The 18,318-nt window shown below is 37.7% G+C and overlaps 1 long non-coding RNA gene across 1 annotated transcript; it reads left to right on the top strand.

Moving 5' to 3' along the window:
- Positions 1 to 2,645: 2,645 nt before the first annotated feature.
- LOC142182648 (uncharacterized) lies at positions 2,646 to 18,004 on the top strand. The gene is made up of 2 exons (XR_012711509.1): positions 2,646 to 3,144; positions 15,356 to 18,004. It is a non-coding gene; the product is annotated as an uncharacterized LOC142182648 (long non-coding RNA).
- Positions 18,005 to 18,318: the final 314 nt, after the last annotated feature.

Here is an 18,318-nt window from a genome sequence, read left to right as displayed (position 1 = left end):
GCGAGATATGCCTCCGGTTCGGCATGGATGGTAACTTCTAGCCTCTTAGGGACGAGCTAAAGCAGAAGGACGATGAGCTCGTAAGGTCATTGGAAAATGTAGCGAGCTCAAGGGAGCGCTTAGAGCCAAGGAGTATGAGCTTGAGGTGAGCAGGGGGGTTGCATCTAAGTGTGCCGATCTTCAGGCTCAAGTGGCATCCCTGCGGCCTGTACTTGAGCAGAGTTTGACCAGAGCCAATGACTTGAGTGATGAGTTGATTGAAAAGACGGTAGAGTTGGGGAAGGCCGAGGAGGCTAGGATGGCAACTTTGACAAGGGTGGCGGCATCATAGGAGGTCATCCGCGTCCTCAGATCTGAACGGGCGAGTGAAGCAGAGGCGGCCTTGCCTAGGGAGGTATGGCTTGAAGAGCGGGTTGGAGAGCTTAAGAGAGAGGTTTCAAATTTAAATGATCAAGTCTCTGCTCTTGAGGCCGAAAGGGCACATCTATTGGCTCGACCATCTTCCTCTCACTCATCTGATTATCCTGACATTGTGTAGGATTCGTATGAGAAGTGGATCCATGCTAAGGCCTAGCTAGACATACTTAGTGACTTGATGGCGGTAGGGAGAGTTACTAAGGTTGAGTTCGGGGGTGCTCGTGCCAAGGCGCGCATAGCTTGAGTCGCTTGTGGTTATGATCCCGCCACGCCACGAGCGGGTGATAATAAAGACGAGTTGGGCAGAATCGAGCAAGGTGCTTAGTATGATGATGCATACTCGATAGATGAGGATGATGGCGGGGATGATGCCGCTGAGTGATGCTTTTTGTAATTTTTGTTTAAACTTTTGTGGGCATCTGTTCGGCCCTTGTAAGATACCTTTTTGATTTGGAATGCTACTTTTGCTGTTTATTTTTGAGTCTTCTATTTTTTCCTTGAATGTTTTCCTTGATTGATTGTCTTGATTTAAAAGAACTGTGTTGGTAGGCGTTAGCTCGAATATAGCCGAGTGTGTCTTTGATTAGTTCGAGCAATGTTAGACGTCGCCATAATTAATCCGGACAAGGTTAAATGTGAATTAAATTCGAGATGGGTCAAATGTGAGTTGATTCGAGTGAGGTCGAATGTTATTCTTAATTAATTCGAACGAGGTCGAATGTTAGTTGATTCAAGCGAGGTCGAATGTTACTATTAATTAATTCGAACAAGGTCGAATGTGAGTTGATTCAAACGAGGTCGAATATACTCTAAATTAATTCAAACAAGGTCGAATGTAAGTTGATTCGAACAAGGTCGAATGTTACTGTAAATTTAATTCGAACGAGGTCGAATATGAGTGTCTTAATTGGTGCAGTGTTAAACTTAGTGGAGATATAGGCGAACATCATGTGCTTGTATATTTTGCTTACATATATACATTGGAGAATTTTACACATTTTCGAGCTGGTATTCCAGTCTCAGTCTACCTAGTACCTTTATTGGTCGACCTGGAGAAGTATTCGAGGGGTCGAGCAATGAACTAGCTAACTTATATTCTCACCTGCTCGTGCTTAACTTTGAAATGTCCTCCTCATTAAAATCCTCCCTCTGAAAACTCATTTGGGACAAAAATCGGGTGAGGGAAAAATAGTACGGATCGGAGAACATCTTTCTATAGAAGTTGAAGTATTTGAGATGGGTGATGTTCCAGTTGTTTGGTAGTAGTTTTCCTTCCATCGTTTCCAGTTGGAACAACCCTTTTCTTGCTTCCGCCGTAATTTTATATGGGTTGTCCCAATTAGTCCCTAGCTTTCCTTCCTGCGAATCCTTGCTTGCTTGTGTTTTGGCTTTGAGTACGTAGTCCCCGACTTTGAGCGGTCTGATCTTGGCTTTTTTGTTGTAGTATCGCTCTGCCTGTTGTTTCTGAGCGACCATCCTTATGTAAGCCATGTCTCTTCGTTCTTCGGCCTCATCGAGGTCTTCCCTCTTGCTTTTGTCATTTCTCGGCCCGCACTCGTGTGAGTACCTTAGACTTGGTTCTCCGACCTCGACCAATATTACTACATCAGTCCCATAGACCAGTGAGTACGGTGTTTCTCCTATGCTTGTTTTCGGCGTTGTGCGGTATGCCCATATTATTTCTGTGAGCACTTAATGTTTTCCCCACATAGGAATTTACTCCTACAAAATAATTTTAACTATTTTTTTGAGTTTTTCTTTATATGGTTTTGCATTTATTCGTATTATTTATGCATGTTAGGAATATCGTAAATCATAAAAATCATTAAAAAAATGTTCAAATCTTAATTTCATGGCCTTTTAGATTTTAAATTATATTTTAAGATTTAATTACATTGTTAAATGCATCATTTAAATAACTAAAAATCAAAAAATACAGTCTTAGGTTAGTTAATTAATTAGGTCATTAGTCAATCATTAGGTAAAATATATAAAATAGTTTTGCCACAAATTGGATTTAATTTAAATTTGAGTCCAAAGTGGCTAATTTTGCAAAAGCTTAGTAAAGAAGGAAAAGAGTGGCTCTTTAGAGGTCAAATTCGAACTTGGGCCAGCTTTGGGATCCAGATCTTACCCAATTTCCCTCCATCTACCCCAAACTCGTACAACCTAAATACTTATCCAACTCTACCCACCCATATCACTTCACAAACGACGTAGTTTGATATCGAAACTACGTCGTTTGTATTCATTCTACACCATAATAAGACCCCCTTTCTAATAACCTAGTGGCGCACCTCTCTCCATCTTCAATAGAGAATCGATACCCTTCCTCCATAGAAAAAACCTAGCCATTCCTAGCTCTATCATCACACAACAGTCTGCCTCTCTTTCTCAATTAGCCTAAGAGAACTTCCTCAGTAACTCCATAATTGACTCTCACCTCCCTCACTCATTCACACACTCATCCAATATCAGTTAGAAAGCCATGAGCATAGATAGAGAATACCAAAACATTAAAATTTCGAATAAATACAACTAAAGAAAAAAAAAGAGTTGTAGCTATACAGTCGATTCCAAAGGATTCTTCTCTGTCATTTCTGGGTTCTTAAGCTGGATCTTACTTGATGGCGAAAGCTATTTCTGTTGTAGCAACATAGCCAAGTCCATTTTCAGTTTTTCCGACCTTTGTTTGGTTAAAATTTCTTCTCTGGTGCTGTTTTCGAGGTAATCCCCTACTACCTCACATGGTTTCTTCTAATGTACTGAAAGTTGATTTTCTCCTGATCTAGTCTAGTGTGAGATTTTCACCTTCCGTTGATTTATGCATTTTGATGATTTCTTAGTATGAAATAGTTTCCATCTGTTCAATGTTTGAAATCATGGTTGATCTCTGTTGCATCTATTATGGATTCAGTAATTTTTAATTCGGTTTTAACACAAAAATGAAGTGCTTATGAACTCGATGAAAGTATATTTATAGATTGGGTATGGTATTATTGAAGTATAAGCAGTCTGTTTGTTTTAAGTTTGACCTCTATTTAGCATTCCATACTTGAAAAGGAAAAGGGTAATTGAACAGGGGGAAAAATTAGAACCTCATTAACGAATATGGAGAAAAAAAGTGAAAAGAACATGAACTGAGATTTAGCCTTTAGTTGAAATGGATAGTTGCGCTGTGTTTCTTCATCGTGTTCACTAATTTAAATGTTGCTCAAATATGTCGGCTCTATTGTAGTATGAATCAGTATATGAGAACGAGGGCATGCAATTGTTTGAATCAAATGCGCCCACTTTATGATCGTTCATAATGCTCGGTTCTTTGTTTACCACAATTAATTTTCATAACTTATGACTTTGCAAATAATCTCAAACATAGAAACAAACAAGTTATGAACATTCGTAGTTGCTTTTAGCCGCGATTAATAATAAATCATCGTGGCTATAGGTATGGTTCCCGTGGCATAGTCATGATACATAAACCCCAATTCGAGTGTGCATTTTAAGTAACTCGACAATAACTTCAAATAATAATAAAAATCAACATGTTGAAGATCGCGGGTACATTTCACGTGATACAATTCACAATGTGTAAAAAACAAACGAGTGCTGACATTGCGACTTGTTTAAATAAATTCCATAATTTTTAAAGTAATTGAAAGCGGTATAGAAGCATTAAGCAACAAAAGGTTCTAAAACATGTAATAAATAGGATAATTAGGCCAATTATTATTAGTTGGGCGACCGTGCTAAAATCACAGAATTTGGGAGTGCCTCGTACCTTCTCCCGGATTAACAAAATTCATTACCCGGTCTTCTGTATTTGCAGAGTTAAAACATAGTCAAATTTCCTCGATTTGGGATTTAAAATAAATCGGTGACTTAGGAAACCATAAATTATTCCAAGTGGGGACTCTCAATTAAATAAATAATCCCATTTCGAATAATATCACTTTAATTGAAAAAACTCCCTATCCCTTTGGGAAAAGGAGGTCTGACAGCTCCGGCGACTCTGCTGGGGAACAAACCTAGAATTTCTGGTTCAGAGTTCAAGAATTCGAGCTTAGAATAACTGTTATACTTGGCTTTTATTTCTTTTCTGATTTTTTACGTGTTTGAGACTAATGTGCTAAATGTTATTTTTTACCGCTTTGATATTGTTTGAACTGTATATAAACTATTACTAAACCTTCTTCTCTCTCAGTCTTCTAAATCTTCTGGGAAGTGCGCGCTGGCGTGACTTCTTTTTTGTTAGTGTCATACCCTAATTTAGAACGAGGATCAGATCTGTTATAAAGCAGGATGGCCTTTTGGTTCCTGGTACGTTACCCCCCTGGCTCGAGTTTTTCACTCGGGTAATCCAGGTCTAGCACAATACACTCATGATTCAAACCTATAATAACATAGCCTCATGCCAGATCTCTAGTAAGAACGTTTATTTGCATCACATGCATTTGGCTTTTGGGACTCAACGCATGGGTGTCTAGGACAGGTGTACCTGAAACTAAAAAGATCATCCTGATGCATCCTATGTGCTATTTGCGCATTTTGTTTGATCTGGTTTGCATGTTGACCGACTGCTAGAATAAATAAAGAAAATTGAGGAAAAAATAGAAGTGAGAGGTAGGCATTTGAAAAATTCTGAAACTCTGCCGAAAAAAAAGAAAAAAGAAAATAAGGCAATATTTTCAAAAGTCATGCTTCCCCTGTTCCGTCAAAACTGACCGAACTACGCGAGTCTGATTCTCATCGGATGTGAGATACGTGGGCAAACCTCATCGGTTCCGACCCCAATTTAAAACAAAATTCAAAAATATTTTCCTTTAATTCCTTCTTTAGGAGTCTTTTCTTAGAAAATCCCAAAAAATTAAAGAATAATAATAAGAATTTTTTTTAAAAAACAATACAAAAATATTTTATTTGTAGAAGTCTTTCATTTAAAAATAAAATAAAAAAACAAACCAAGGCAAAATCCAAAAAATATTTTACCATTTTTTGAAGTCTTTTTCCCAAAAATTAAAAAAAAAATCTTTCTTCTTTAGAAGTCTTTTTTGCGAAAAAAAAAGAAAAAAAAAATCAAAACCAAAAATTCAAAAAATATTTTCTTTCCTCTTTAAAATCCTTTCTTTCGGAAATTAAAAAAAAACGAAATACGAAAAATATATATTCTTTTTCTAAACGCTTTCTTTGTCTGAGTGTTATGAAAAAGTAAAAAAGACAGAGTTAATTTATTTACTTCATTCCTGATTTTCCTAAACTACGTAATGATCTGATTCATGCGGTATCATGATACGTAGGTGATCCCTATCAGATTCTATCATAGCCATAAAATTAATTGAGTGAAAAATAAACTGAAAAGAAAAAAGAGAAAGAAAAAAATTGAGTGAAAAAGATATAAAAGAGTGACAAAAATAAAAATAGAAAAAGAGAGTGCCAAAAATAAAAGAGCGACAAAAACAAAATGAGAAAGTCAAGAGTGATTAGAGAAAGGCAGAAATGAAAGAAAAGAGGTACGCAGTGGGAGCAGTGTTGGGCCAGAGCATGTCACGACCCAAACCGAAGGGCTGCGACGGGCACCCGGTGCCTTACTCAACCGAGTACCAACGTAACATATCTTTCTTATCATGTTATCATGAGTAAATGAGCCAGAAAACCCGTCATGAGATAACAAGAATAAAACATAAGGGAATACTCAACATATGAAGACCAATGTGACATACGGGCCTATAAGGCCGACATGACCATTAGTAAACTCGAAACATAGGCCGACAAGGCCATATAATTATCCATACACCTGACATCTGTCTACAAGCTTCTAAGGGTATATAAAATCATAAAGGTCGGGACAGGGCCCCATCATACCAATCGATACATATCCAAAGCATACTGACTAAATAGGCAACTCCGGAGCAAGTGGAGTGCACCAACACCTTCGCTGAGCTGATAGCCTACTAGGAGGACTGTCAACCTATCAATCGAGACCTGCGGGCATGAAATGCAGCGTCAACAGGCAAAAGGGACGTCAGTACGAATAAAGTACCGAGTATGTTAGGCAGAAAAGCTTAAACAAGAACAGTAATGTAAAGAGAGAGATAGATGAGATATAACATGTAACATCTGAATGCCTCTGGGGGTTACTGATATGAAATGCATAATACATATATATACATAAACTTTTTAAAAACATTCGCCTCTGTGGGCATCATCATCATCATATCGTACCCGGCCTCAAAGAGGACTCGGTAAAAGCGTACCCAGCCATCACAAGGTTCGGTAGAATCTTACCCGGCCACATGGAGCTCGGTAAACCTAACTGATCAGTGGTTGCACAATAGGTGCCATACCCGGCCGACTATAGCGCGGCTCGGTAGAGTAAAATAGATACATATATATAATGCATGCTCGACTCATGGAATCACGTTCTAACCCTTTCGGAGTGATGTAAGGTCATTGCACCTTCGATTAACATTATGGACATCCCTACCATCAATATGAACCTTAGTGGGATTTAAGGATCATACACACTTGTTTAGAATAACTTTATAAGGAAAGAACAACATGGACAACCTTAGTTTCTAGGAGTAGATCCATTATGAATTAGCGTACCGTTTATGTTCATGTCACTTTAGATCATGACAAAAGAAAGAAGTAAGTGCCTTAACATACCTTAAACCCGTTGAGTCCTTAATCACTTCCAAGCAACTCTTCAAACAAGTCAACTCAATCTATCATAGTATAAGGAGATTCAAAATCAGTGCTGAGCAAAGGCTAAGTCTATAACTTAAGATAGTAGCTCGTTTACGTAACTTTTGGCAGCATCTCCCTTGTAACAAGGGCCTCCTCCAATACCATATACAAACAACAATGACCAGAGCAATCCATCAATACATAATTATCAATATCAAGACACCATACAATAACAACAAGTCACAACTGCATTACGACGAGCGGCAAGCTCCGATTGGAATTCGTATACCCCTTATCAATCCTTATAGACTTCTTAATTCAACATAATAGTATCATTAACTTGATAATGAAGTCATTAATCAATGATTCCAGCCTTATACCATATATTTATAACAACGAAAATAATCCACAACTTCAACTATCCCCAACTAGCAACTTTATTCACTAGTTCATGTCTAGCCCATCCATTTAACTTAATCAACATCAAGATAACCTTAAGCACAAGCAAGAACACAATATAAATACCTCCTCAGTAACTTCAAGTCAAAATCCAAGTTATATTCATTTTACAACAACCCTTAATAGCAATACAACACCATAGAAGTGACTTAAGCTAATCCAAGTATTATCTTGTAGTTTATCATCCTAACAACTTAACCAACATACAAGAAAGATTAAGCAAAATTAGTAGGCTGTTATACTCACCTTATAAAGCAGCAACAACTTGGAATTTCATCCAAATACAGCCCACAACAATCCTCAATGACAACACAACCTCAAAGAGGTGTTGTTCTTCACTAGAACTAAGTTTTGATGTTGAAATATGGTGTAATCACTTTGGAATCACTTCAAACCCTTGTGGTATATGCTTAGGAGGGTTAGGAGAAGTTTGGATACAAATTATAGTTGAAAAATGAGCAAAAATAGGCGTCCAAATCGTTTATAAATTGAAGTAGGTCAACCACCGCCTAAGTGGGTCCCATTTGGAGCTGCTTGCGCGGTCTCGCGAAAACATGAATATCTCTCTACTCCGATGTCGTATTGATGAACGGTTTTATTAGTTAGAAACTAGACTCGTTGATCTTCAATTTGGTTGGTATAACACCCCATGATTCCAAGTATATTTGGAGAAATTCTCATATACATTGACCTAAATTTCAGCAAATTTATGAATGTAACTTGTGATGACCTTTGTCAACTCTTGTTCCACAACTTGCTTGCCTTCAAAATGTAGAAAGTGAATATCATACGACTAAAATAACTCATAGAATAACCTCCTTATCATGTTAAGAACCCTAGTCTCACCCCAAAGTACATGTTATAACATTCCAAACTTATCGACTTTTGACGAAACTTATTTTCTTCAATTGGTTTAGCTTCTAAGATTTCCAACCCTCTTGGTACTCGTTATTCATGATCTTAAATATTTGTAACCTCCAAGGTAACATGATTAACTTACTTTATTTTCTTCCAAATATAATCTCATTTCCGAGCTTACATCAATGACTTACAACGTACTCTCACGTATGAAAACTTGGGGTGTAACATCATTCCCCCTTTGGAACATTCGTCCTCGAATGTTGACTGATGCGCTTATCAGTTTCATAAACTATGGCTCTTACGAATACTTTAATGCTCATCTTTCCATCTAAGCAACTGTTTTGTGAATAAATCCAAACGCTTGGGCATTCCCCCCTTTTAGGCCTCTTTGTCACACTATGACATGTGGTTGGAATTCTTCCAACATCGTAACATTTGATACCTTATGTCATGCAGTATGTACGACTGTGTCCTTGTATGAGTGCCTAGCGACTCATCTTCTCTTTTTCCTCCATCTTTTAGCCAATCTCTAAGCCTCACTTTATGAACATATACAGAATTATGACAAGCTATCCCTCTAGGCATCTATAGGTGTATTGATGTCTTTCGCTTGGTACTTTATCGAACTTAAGACTATTTCTATCTCTTGTTTCATAGCCTTGTATATCTATCCTTATGGATTTACTACATCTAGGTTGGTTATACTATACCATAAAACTTACTTCGGTTTATTATTACCGAGGTTTGCTACCCAACTCCAGGTTACTCTCTCGCTGCTTATCCTATATGTATAAATCTAAGTCCTTTAGTGCTTCCTCATTATTATTCATCTAAGAATAACAAACAAATCTCATCTCGAACTTTGGAACTTGTACCCATCTATTGTTTATTCACCTTAATGTTGATCTATAATCTATCACTGATAACTTGCAACCTCTTACGTAATACACTGTCACTAGGGCTCACATCCTATCAGGGAACATATGAAGTGATTTTCCTGATCCACCTAGGGATAATACTATACTTCAATAACCGTATTTCATTACATCCCAACGCGATTCATCTTATGGGGGTATTCTAATCCCGTGCAATTAATGAAATCCCTTTCTTGTTAAATCGTTACTCAATCAAAGGCCTAAGTATTATCCTCTTATCTATCACAATTAGATCCTTATTCTACTGCCAGGGCAGCATTCCATCTCTTCTAAATGCACCTAGTCTCCGACTCCTCTGTGTTCATTCAAGCTGTACCGAGCTTTTTATTACATATGGAAATCATCAGCTCCCTTGTTTTGATGGGTTTAATCCCGAGGACATACATATTCTCGTCAACTTCTCACTCACCTTTTCCTATCCTTACTCCTATCAACCTAAAACCTTGTTGCTCTACAATACTTTACCTTAGGACCTACACCGATCTATTTATACTACTCGCAACCTTCCTTTAACTTGCTAGCACCATAAATTTCCTTTCGTGCCTTCTCAGTTGTCCTTAAATGTAAGCAATTACTTTTGCTGGTCATTTTATCACTTGTTGCATGAATACTTGGCTTGTCATTTTGCCCACGAATACTATAATTTCCTGTACCTCATATGATCTCAAACATCACCTTTGATGGCTTTTTTTTACCATTCATAAACCATGATAGGTGCCACTTTCTTATGGAGTGTATATAATATTGTAGTGAGACTATTGTTATAGGATCATTTACTCTTTAGCTCACTATGCTTAGGTGGAAACCTTCTTCCTTATTTCCTCAGCTAGTCTTTCATTGTAGTACTTAAGGAGACCTTCTGGCTCTTGTAAAGTTGTGAGCTTGATATATCGTACACCCAAAGGTAATTTTCGTTATTACTCGCCTATAATAATCCTTAGTTACATAAATTTATGCCTTTGTGCTCGTAAGGTTACTTCTAAGCTCAAATTTTTATTGTCTCCTTAGTGGCACTCTCTCTTATTTTTATAAACCTTAAAAATGGTACCTTTAACTGCCTCTTTAACTGCCTCAACTCCTATCTGAAATTTTTTCAAATGATTGTGATCTCGTATCTGTGAGATTGAATTCACTATGCTGCGATTCACTACATTTATCTTGCATGATCTATTGATTTATCTGTGACCTCTTGTCTAGCCATAACTGGGCTCTTCCTGAATCAACTACTAATTACTCGTTGGTCCATTCTCATATATATATATATATATATATATTCTGCATAATCCCTCTTGGGATATATCCTTTGTCTTAACTTATCTCTCGCCACTAGCTCCTGATGTATCAAGTGTCCATTCACACTTATTTATCAATAACATCCTGGCCGGAAACTTTTACTGCCTCTCTCCGGTGTCGTGCTTGTATAAGGTTCTGGAGTCGCAACATATCTGCAGGAACTGAATAAATGCAACATCATCCCTTTCTCCTTTTTACCACATTCTTTCTTTACCATTCCATAGTTAACTGAACCGCTTAACTCCGACTTAATACCATATCACACCATATTCCCCCCTTCAGGGGAGTACTAAGATTTAGTACTACGACGATCTACCTATAGTTGTTTTACCTTTTCATATTTGGCGTCTTTTCACATTATCAATGAACCTTAAGCACCTTATGGTAACCTTCTGTACCAGGGATAACTAAATTTCTTACGCACGAAGGTGACACCTACGGTAACTGGCACACTTAGTCCCTTAAGATTAACTCTGCTCAGAGTGCTTGCTTTAGGTAAGCGACTTCCTAAATAACCTTTAAAGGTTATTCGTATGTTGTCTATTCTATTATTGTTGGAGCACGATCTTTGAAATTCTCATGATGTCGACCATTATCAAATCCTCCGGTCCCTAATTCATGTTCGATTTTATCTTGTTCACCAGCCCATACTGATTTTTATTACTCTGGGGTCTAACCTTTCCTCCTGGTAATCACGTTGAAGTCACCATCTCATTTCTCAAAATAAGAATATGACTTTATGGCTTATACTCTTTTATTGCCTTAAGGCTTGTCACCTCTTGTATTTTCCTTCACTTGACTATAGACTCTGTCATCGTGTCATATTTTTATTTACTGTTATAACCCCTATATCACATCTTACTCATGATGCTTCATTTATTTTCTTCTTATTCTCCGGATAATATTTTTTTTGTCTATCACTTTATTCTGAAAACTTCAACAAAAAGTTATTTCCCTATAAGCTCCCCTAGCTTCATCTCACTGGCTCTTGGGAATGCCTAACATTCTTTTTTTTTACTCAAAGCTAGAGTCATACTAACGTAAATATTTGTCCCTTCTAGGATCCCACTACCTATCTTCTGAAATTTCTGAATATTCCAGTATTCGTATCTGATTGTACTACTCTAGAGTTCACCATTTGGGTGTCTTAGAAGGAGATCTATTACCACATTTGCACCATCTTTCGGAAACGTTAGTTAATGATAACAACCTATCCACAATTTTTGGGTTACTCTAACTCCAACTGGATCCTGATATCGCATCTTTCTCTTAAATAATATCTGTTAGCTCCCATAGAACTTAACTGAGACGGGTGTGGCCAATTGTACTTACCTCTGTCATTGATGAAGGTATCAAAATGCTTATATTTCTCTGCCTGATTTGAAAATAATGATAATCTTCATTATCTGGGTACCTCGTACCCCTCTTCACCTTACTTCTTTTACTTGTTAAAACTTGTATCTAGCCTCTGGATTCCTCATAGATTTTCACCATATTCATGAATAGATATCCGTGCCTTAACGCTCCTTATTAAGAAGCATACACATTTTAGTACACACATGATCTGTTGAAGACCTCACATTTACTAATCATAAGCATGATGTAAAATCGAGTTCCTCTGACCCAACTCTTCCACATCCACATGCAATCTCTTACCAACAGTCTTTGTGGATGTAGGTACGTTGTATTACGACTAAAGTTGAATTTAAGAGTTTGAATTCTTATAACTGAGCTCTACTGCACGATCTAGAGTAAGAAGAAAGAGTGACAGACCTAAATGCCCTGTAGCCTCCTGCTTATAAGTGTGGTGCACAACACACCCATAAATAAGACTCTACTAGACACGGCTTGTAGACTCCCTAGGACAGAACTGCTCTGATACCACTTCTGTCACGACCCAAACCGAAGGGCCGTGACGGGCACCCGGTGCCTTACTCAACCGAGTACCAACGTAACATATCTTTCTTATCATGTTATCATGAGTAAATGAGCCAGAAAACCCGTCATGAGATAACAAGAATAAAACATAAAGGAATACTCAACATATGAAGACCAATGTGACATATGGGCCTATAAGGCCGACATGACCATTAGTAAACTCGAAACATAGGCCGACAACGCCATATAATTATCCATACACCTGACATATGTTTACAAGCCTCTAAGAGTATATAAAATCATAAAGGTCGGGACAGGGCCCCGCCATACCAATCGATACATATCCAAAGCTTACTGACCAAATAGGCAACTCCGGAGCAAGTGGAGTGCACCAACACCTTCGCTGAGCTGATAGCCTACTATGAGGACTGTCAACCTATCAATCGAGACCTGCGGGCATGAAATGCAGCGTCCCCAGGCAAAAGGGACGTCAGTACGAATAAACTATCGAGTATGTTAGGCAGGAAAGCTTAAACAAGAACAGTAATGTAAAGAGAGAGATAGAGGAGATACAACCTGTACCATCTGAATGCCTCTGGGGGTTACTGATATAAAATGCATAATACATATATATACATAAATTTTTAAAAACATTCGCCTCTGTGGGCATCATCATTATCATATCGGACCCGGCCTCAAAGAGGACTCGGTAAAAGCATTCCCGACCATCATAAGGTTCGGTAGAATCTTACCCGGCCACGTGAAGCTCGGTAAACCCAACTGATCAGTGGTTGCACAATAGGTGGCATGCCCGGCTGACTATAGCGCGGCTCGGTAGAGTAAAATAGATACATATATATAATGAATGCTCGACTCATGGAATCACGTTCTAACCCTTTCGGAGTGATGTAAGGTCATTGCACCTTCGATTAACATTATGGACATCCCTACCATCAATATGAACCTTAGTGGTATTTAAGGATCATACACACTTGTTTAGAATAATTTTATAAGGAAAGAACAACATGGACAACCTTAGTTTCTAGGAGTAGATCCGTTATGAATTAGCGTACCGTTTATGTTCATGTCACTTTAGATCATGCCAAAAGAAAGAAGTAAGTGCCTTAATATACCTTAAACCCGTTGAGTCCTTAATCACTTCCAAGCAACTCTTCAAACAAGTCAACTCAATCTATCATAGTATAAGGAGATTCAAAATCAGTGCTGAGCAAAGGCTAAGTCTATAACTTAAGATAGTAGCTCGTTTACATAAATTTTGGCAGCATCTCCCTTGTAACAAGGGCCTCCTCCAATACGATATACAAACAACAATGACCAGAGCAATCCATCAATACATAATTATCAATATCAAGACACCATACAACAACAACAAGTCACAACTGCATTACGACGAGCGGCAAGCTCCGATTGGAATTCGTATACCCCTTATCAATCCTTATATACTTATTACTTCAACATAATAGTATCATTAACTTGATAATGAAGTCATTAATCAATGATTCCAGCCTTATACCATATATTTATAACAACGAAAATAATCCACAACTTCAACTATCCCCAACTAGCAACTTTATTCACTAGTTCATGTCTAGCCCATCCATTTAACTTAATCAATATAAAGATAACCTTAGGAACAAGCAAGAACACAATATACATACCTCCTATAGTAACTTCAAGTCAAAATCCAAGTTATATTCATTTTACAACAACCCTTAATAGCAATACAACACCATAGAAGTGACTTAAGCTAATCCAAGTATTATCTTGTAGTTTATCATCCTAACAACTTAACCAACATACAAGAAAGATTAAACAAAATTAGTAGGCTGTTATACTCACCTTAGAAAGCAGCAATAACTTGGAATTTCATCCAAATACAGCCCACAACAATCCTCAATGACAACACAACCTCAAAGAGGTGTTGTTCTTCACTAGAACTAAGTTTTGATGTTGAAATATGGTGTAATCACTTTGGAATCACTTCAAACCTTTGTGGTATATGTTTAGGAGGGTTAGGAAAAGTTTGGAGACGAATTTTAGTTGAAAAATGAGCAAAAATAGGCGTCCAAATCGTTTATAAATTGAAGAAGGTCAACCACCGCCTAAGTGGGTCCCATTGGGAGCTTCTTGCGCGGTCTCGCGAAAACATGAATATCTCTATACTACGATGTCGTATTGACGAACAGTTTTATGAGTTAGAAACTAGACTCGTTGATCTTCAATTTGGTAGGTAGAACACCCCATGATTCCAAGTATATTTGGAGAAATTCTCATATACATTTGACCTAAATTTCAGCAAATTTATGAATGTAACTTGTGATGACCTTTGCCAACTCTTGTTCCACAACTTGCTTGCCTTCAAAATGTAGAAAGTGAATATCATACGACTAAAATAACTCATAGAATAACCTCCTTATCATGTTAAGAACCCTAGTCTCACCCCAAAGTACATGTTATAACATTCCAAACTTATCGACTTTTGACGAAACTTATTTTCTTCAATTGGTTTAGCTTCTAAGATTTCCAACCCTATTGGTACTCGTTATTCATGATCTTAAATATTTGTAACCTTCAAGGTAACATGATTAACTTACTTTATTTTCTCCCAAATATAATCTCATTTCCGAGCTTACATCAATGACTTACGACGTACTCTCACGTATAAAAACTTGGGGTGTAACAAAAACCCGTTCAAACACATGGTAGAAGCGTTTAACTGTTTAGGTGCATTGCATCCCAACATGTGATTTCCTATATGTTAAGCGTCTCAAAAAACTAACAAGGTTGTTGGGTGTGTCTATCAGCCAGGTTCTGTTTAGGTGGTTGGTTTTGTTGGTAATCTAGCTTCCCATCCTTACTTTACAAGGTCCAAAGGAAAGGTTCATATGGCCTCCGAAAGTCATCTACCAATTATCAATCCTGAGAATAGCCCAACACCGGGTATTCCACACTAGAATCAGCAGTTGCTGAAGAAAATAAGATATTGCGTCTCCACATATTGGATATGTGGGATGCTTGGTCTAATGGTAGGGAACCAGCAAGTGAAATCCCTAGGTTCCCTGAGTTGATCCCGAGATCAGGTGGGGCTGCCAACATCCCTATGACCAACCTGTTTACCTCATGCGGGTTCCCTCCAATATTACTTAACAGTCTCGGAATGCCTTCTGTGGTTCACCTCCAGGCATCGGCTTCAAAGGTACCACTAGCAATATTCTCTACAGCACTAGTTTGCACCACAACACAACCAACTTTACCACGGTTGTATGTTGAGCCTCCAATGTTCACCTTTCAGGGTCCACCGTTTCAACCAGAAATAACATATGTGACCCCATACTTATTTACTCAACCTCCACAATGTGACTTCTTGGTGGGTCAAGAAAAGGTTGTCAAGAATCTTGAGCAAGAGGAAATGGCTCGGAAGATGAAGAGTCTTAACAATGTCTGAAAACATGCAAGGTCTGAGTGGCCAAAAGAGTGTCTCATACTCCGACCTGTGTATGTTTCCCCATGTTCACTTGCCTACTGGCTTCAAGATACAAAATTTTGATAAGTATGACGGTCACAGAGACCCGGTTGATCATCTGAAATGATACAGTAACCAACTGAGAGGTGCTGGTGGAAAAGAGGAGCTGCTAATGGCCTATTTCGAGGAAAGCCTCACCGGAATCGCTTCTGAGTGGTATACGGATCAAGAAATTATCCATTGGCATGTGTGGGACAAAATAGCTTGAGATTTCATCTCCCAATTCTAATATAATGTGGACATCGCTCCCGACAGTAAATCATGGAAAGTTTTTGCGAGTATGTTGTCAAATGGTGTGAGCAAGCTGCCAGGGTAAAGGCTCTAATAGACGAAGTAGAAATGGTTGCAGTCTTTCTACAGGCCCAAGAGGCAAACTACTTCCAGAACATGATGTCCGTTATGGGTAAGCCATTCGCTGAGGCTATCAAAATTGGTGAAATTGTTTAAAACAGTTTAAAGACAGGCCGAATCTTGAGTCATCGTGATTTTAAGGCCACATCATAGGTTGCTCAGAATGGTTCGGAGGGTTTGATGAACATAAATGGGAGAGAAGAGGGAGCCATGATGGCTTCGAGCTCGAGGGGGCCCACAGGTCATTCAGCCAATCATATGTGTGTTGATACCCAATTTTTCTCTATATATTTTTATATACAAAATACTTTCAAAATAGAATGTACATACATATATAAGCATGCCCAAAAATTTTGGTATTCTTTCCTAATTTATAAGATTTTAAAATCAATTTATTGACTATTTTTAGCAGTACAAAATCCAATAATTATTTTCAAGATTATCATTTTGGTGAATAACTTATTTTATTCTCATATTTACACCAAAATATAATTAATGTAATTTTTGTATATTTTTTACAAATCTATTTGGTATTTTTAAGCTAAATTGCATGTAATTGCAATCATAGCCTATTTCACGATTAGTAGCATTTTATAATTATAAAATTATTTTAAGTATTTTTAAATTAATATTTATATAGTATTTCTTGGCTCGGTGTTTTTAATTTACTTTTAAAATTATTATTCCTATTTTTATAAAATAAAAAGGAAAAATAGACTATTTAACACTTAGCCCATTTCTATTTCAATTACAACCCTTTCACCTTTCAATTTTGGCCCTCAATTTGACCCAATTCTGCCCCCAAATTAAACCATCCCAATCCCCAAATTACCTGACCCCTGACCCAATTAAAAAAACTCACCCGGCTCCCCTTTTATCCAGGTCGTTGATCATTTTGATCAACGGCCGTAATTCACCCTTTCCGTTTTTTTCCCCAAACCCCCTTGATAATTCATTTCACCTGACACTCCGCGTTTGAACCCCTTCGTCTCTCAAATCCTCTCGAGCCTCTCTGAAACCCCAATCGTCTCCCACCTTATCTCACCATGTTTCCACCGGAATCCATGGCGTCTCTGGCCATGGATGGTTTGTACTCATCCTTTCTCACCATCAGACCTAAACTATTCAAGGTCTTGAAGCCCGACTTCAATGGCTCTCTTCATATCCTTCTCAGATCTGTAGATCTATGGCTTCTTCGGCTATTACCCCGACATGTTCAAGCAATATGAGTCTTTTCGAATCAGGATCTGACTTTCCTCAAGACCTTTCTCATTTCTAGGGTTTTCTCTGCAACTCTAATCCGTCTGAGGTTCTGTACTTGCCTATTTTTCTTAGATTTGTGATATGTCTGGGCTTTACTTGATATTTTAAAAGGTTTTCCCCCAAATGTTTTTTGCAAAATCGCTCAATTTCAATTTTAGGATTTTTGAAAAAGATTCTTCAAATATCTTTCCGATTCTTTCTGTTCTTTCTTCATGTGTGTTTACCCATGTTATACTCATATGCTTTCTTTCCTACTATGCTTGAGTTTGTTCTCTTGTTTCCTTTCTATTAAGCAAGATTCTTCTACTTTTGTTGTTATTCCTGTACTCACATGTTAATCCGTGTTGTTAATCCTTATTCTTTGCTATACGTGTTTATGGTTGAGTTATTTGATTTTGTTCACTTTATTTAGCTCTGTTTGTGTTCTTGCTAAGCATATTTCACCTATTTTTATTTAAGCTCGTAGCATCTCTTTCTTCTGAACTTGTTTAAACTCCGAGTTTTCCCAAACATGTTCTCATGACCTTGAATCAGTTCTTCCTATCATGTATGTTTGTTTCTCATAAAGTCTTTGGAAGAGACTTCTGAGCCTCTTTTAATGACCTTCTCATAATGTATCTAGGATTTGGG

Source organism: Nicotiana tabacum, chromosome 7 (assembly GCF_000715075.1).
Source record: "Nicotiana tabacum cultivar K326 chromosome 7, ASM71507v2, whole genome shotgun sequence".
Lineage (NCBI taxonomy): Eukaryota > Viridiplantae > Streptophyta > Magnoliopsida > Solanales > Solanaceae > Nicotiana > Nicotiana tabacum.
The sequence above is the reverse complement of the archived record's forward strand: the minus strand, read 5'-3'. Positions and strand labels throughout refer to the sequence as shown.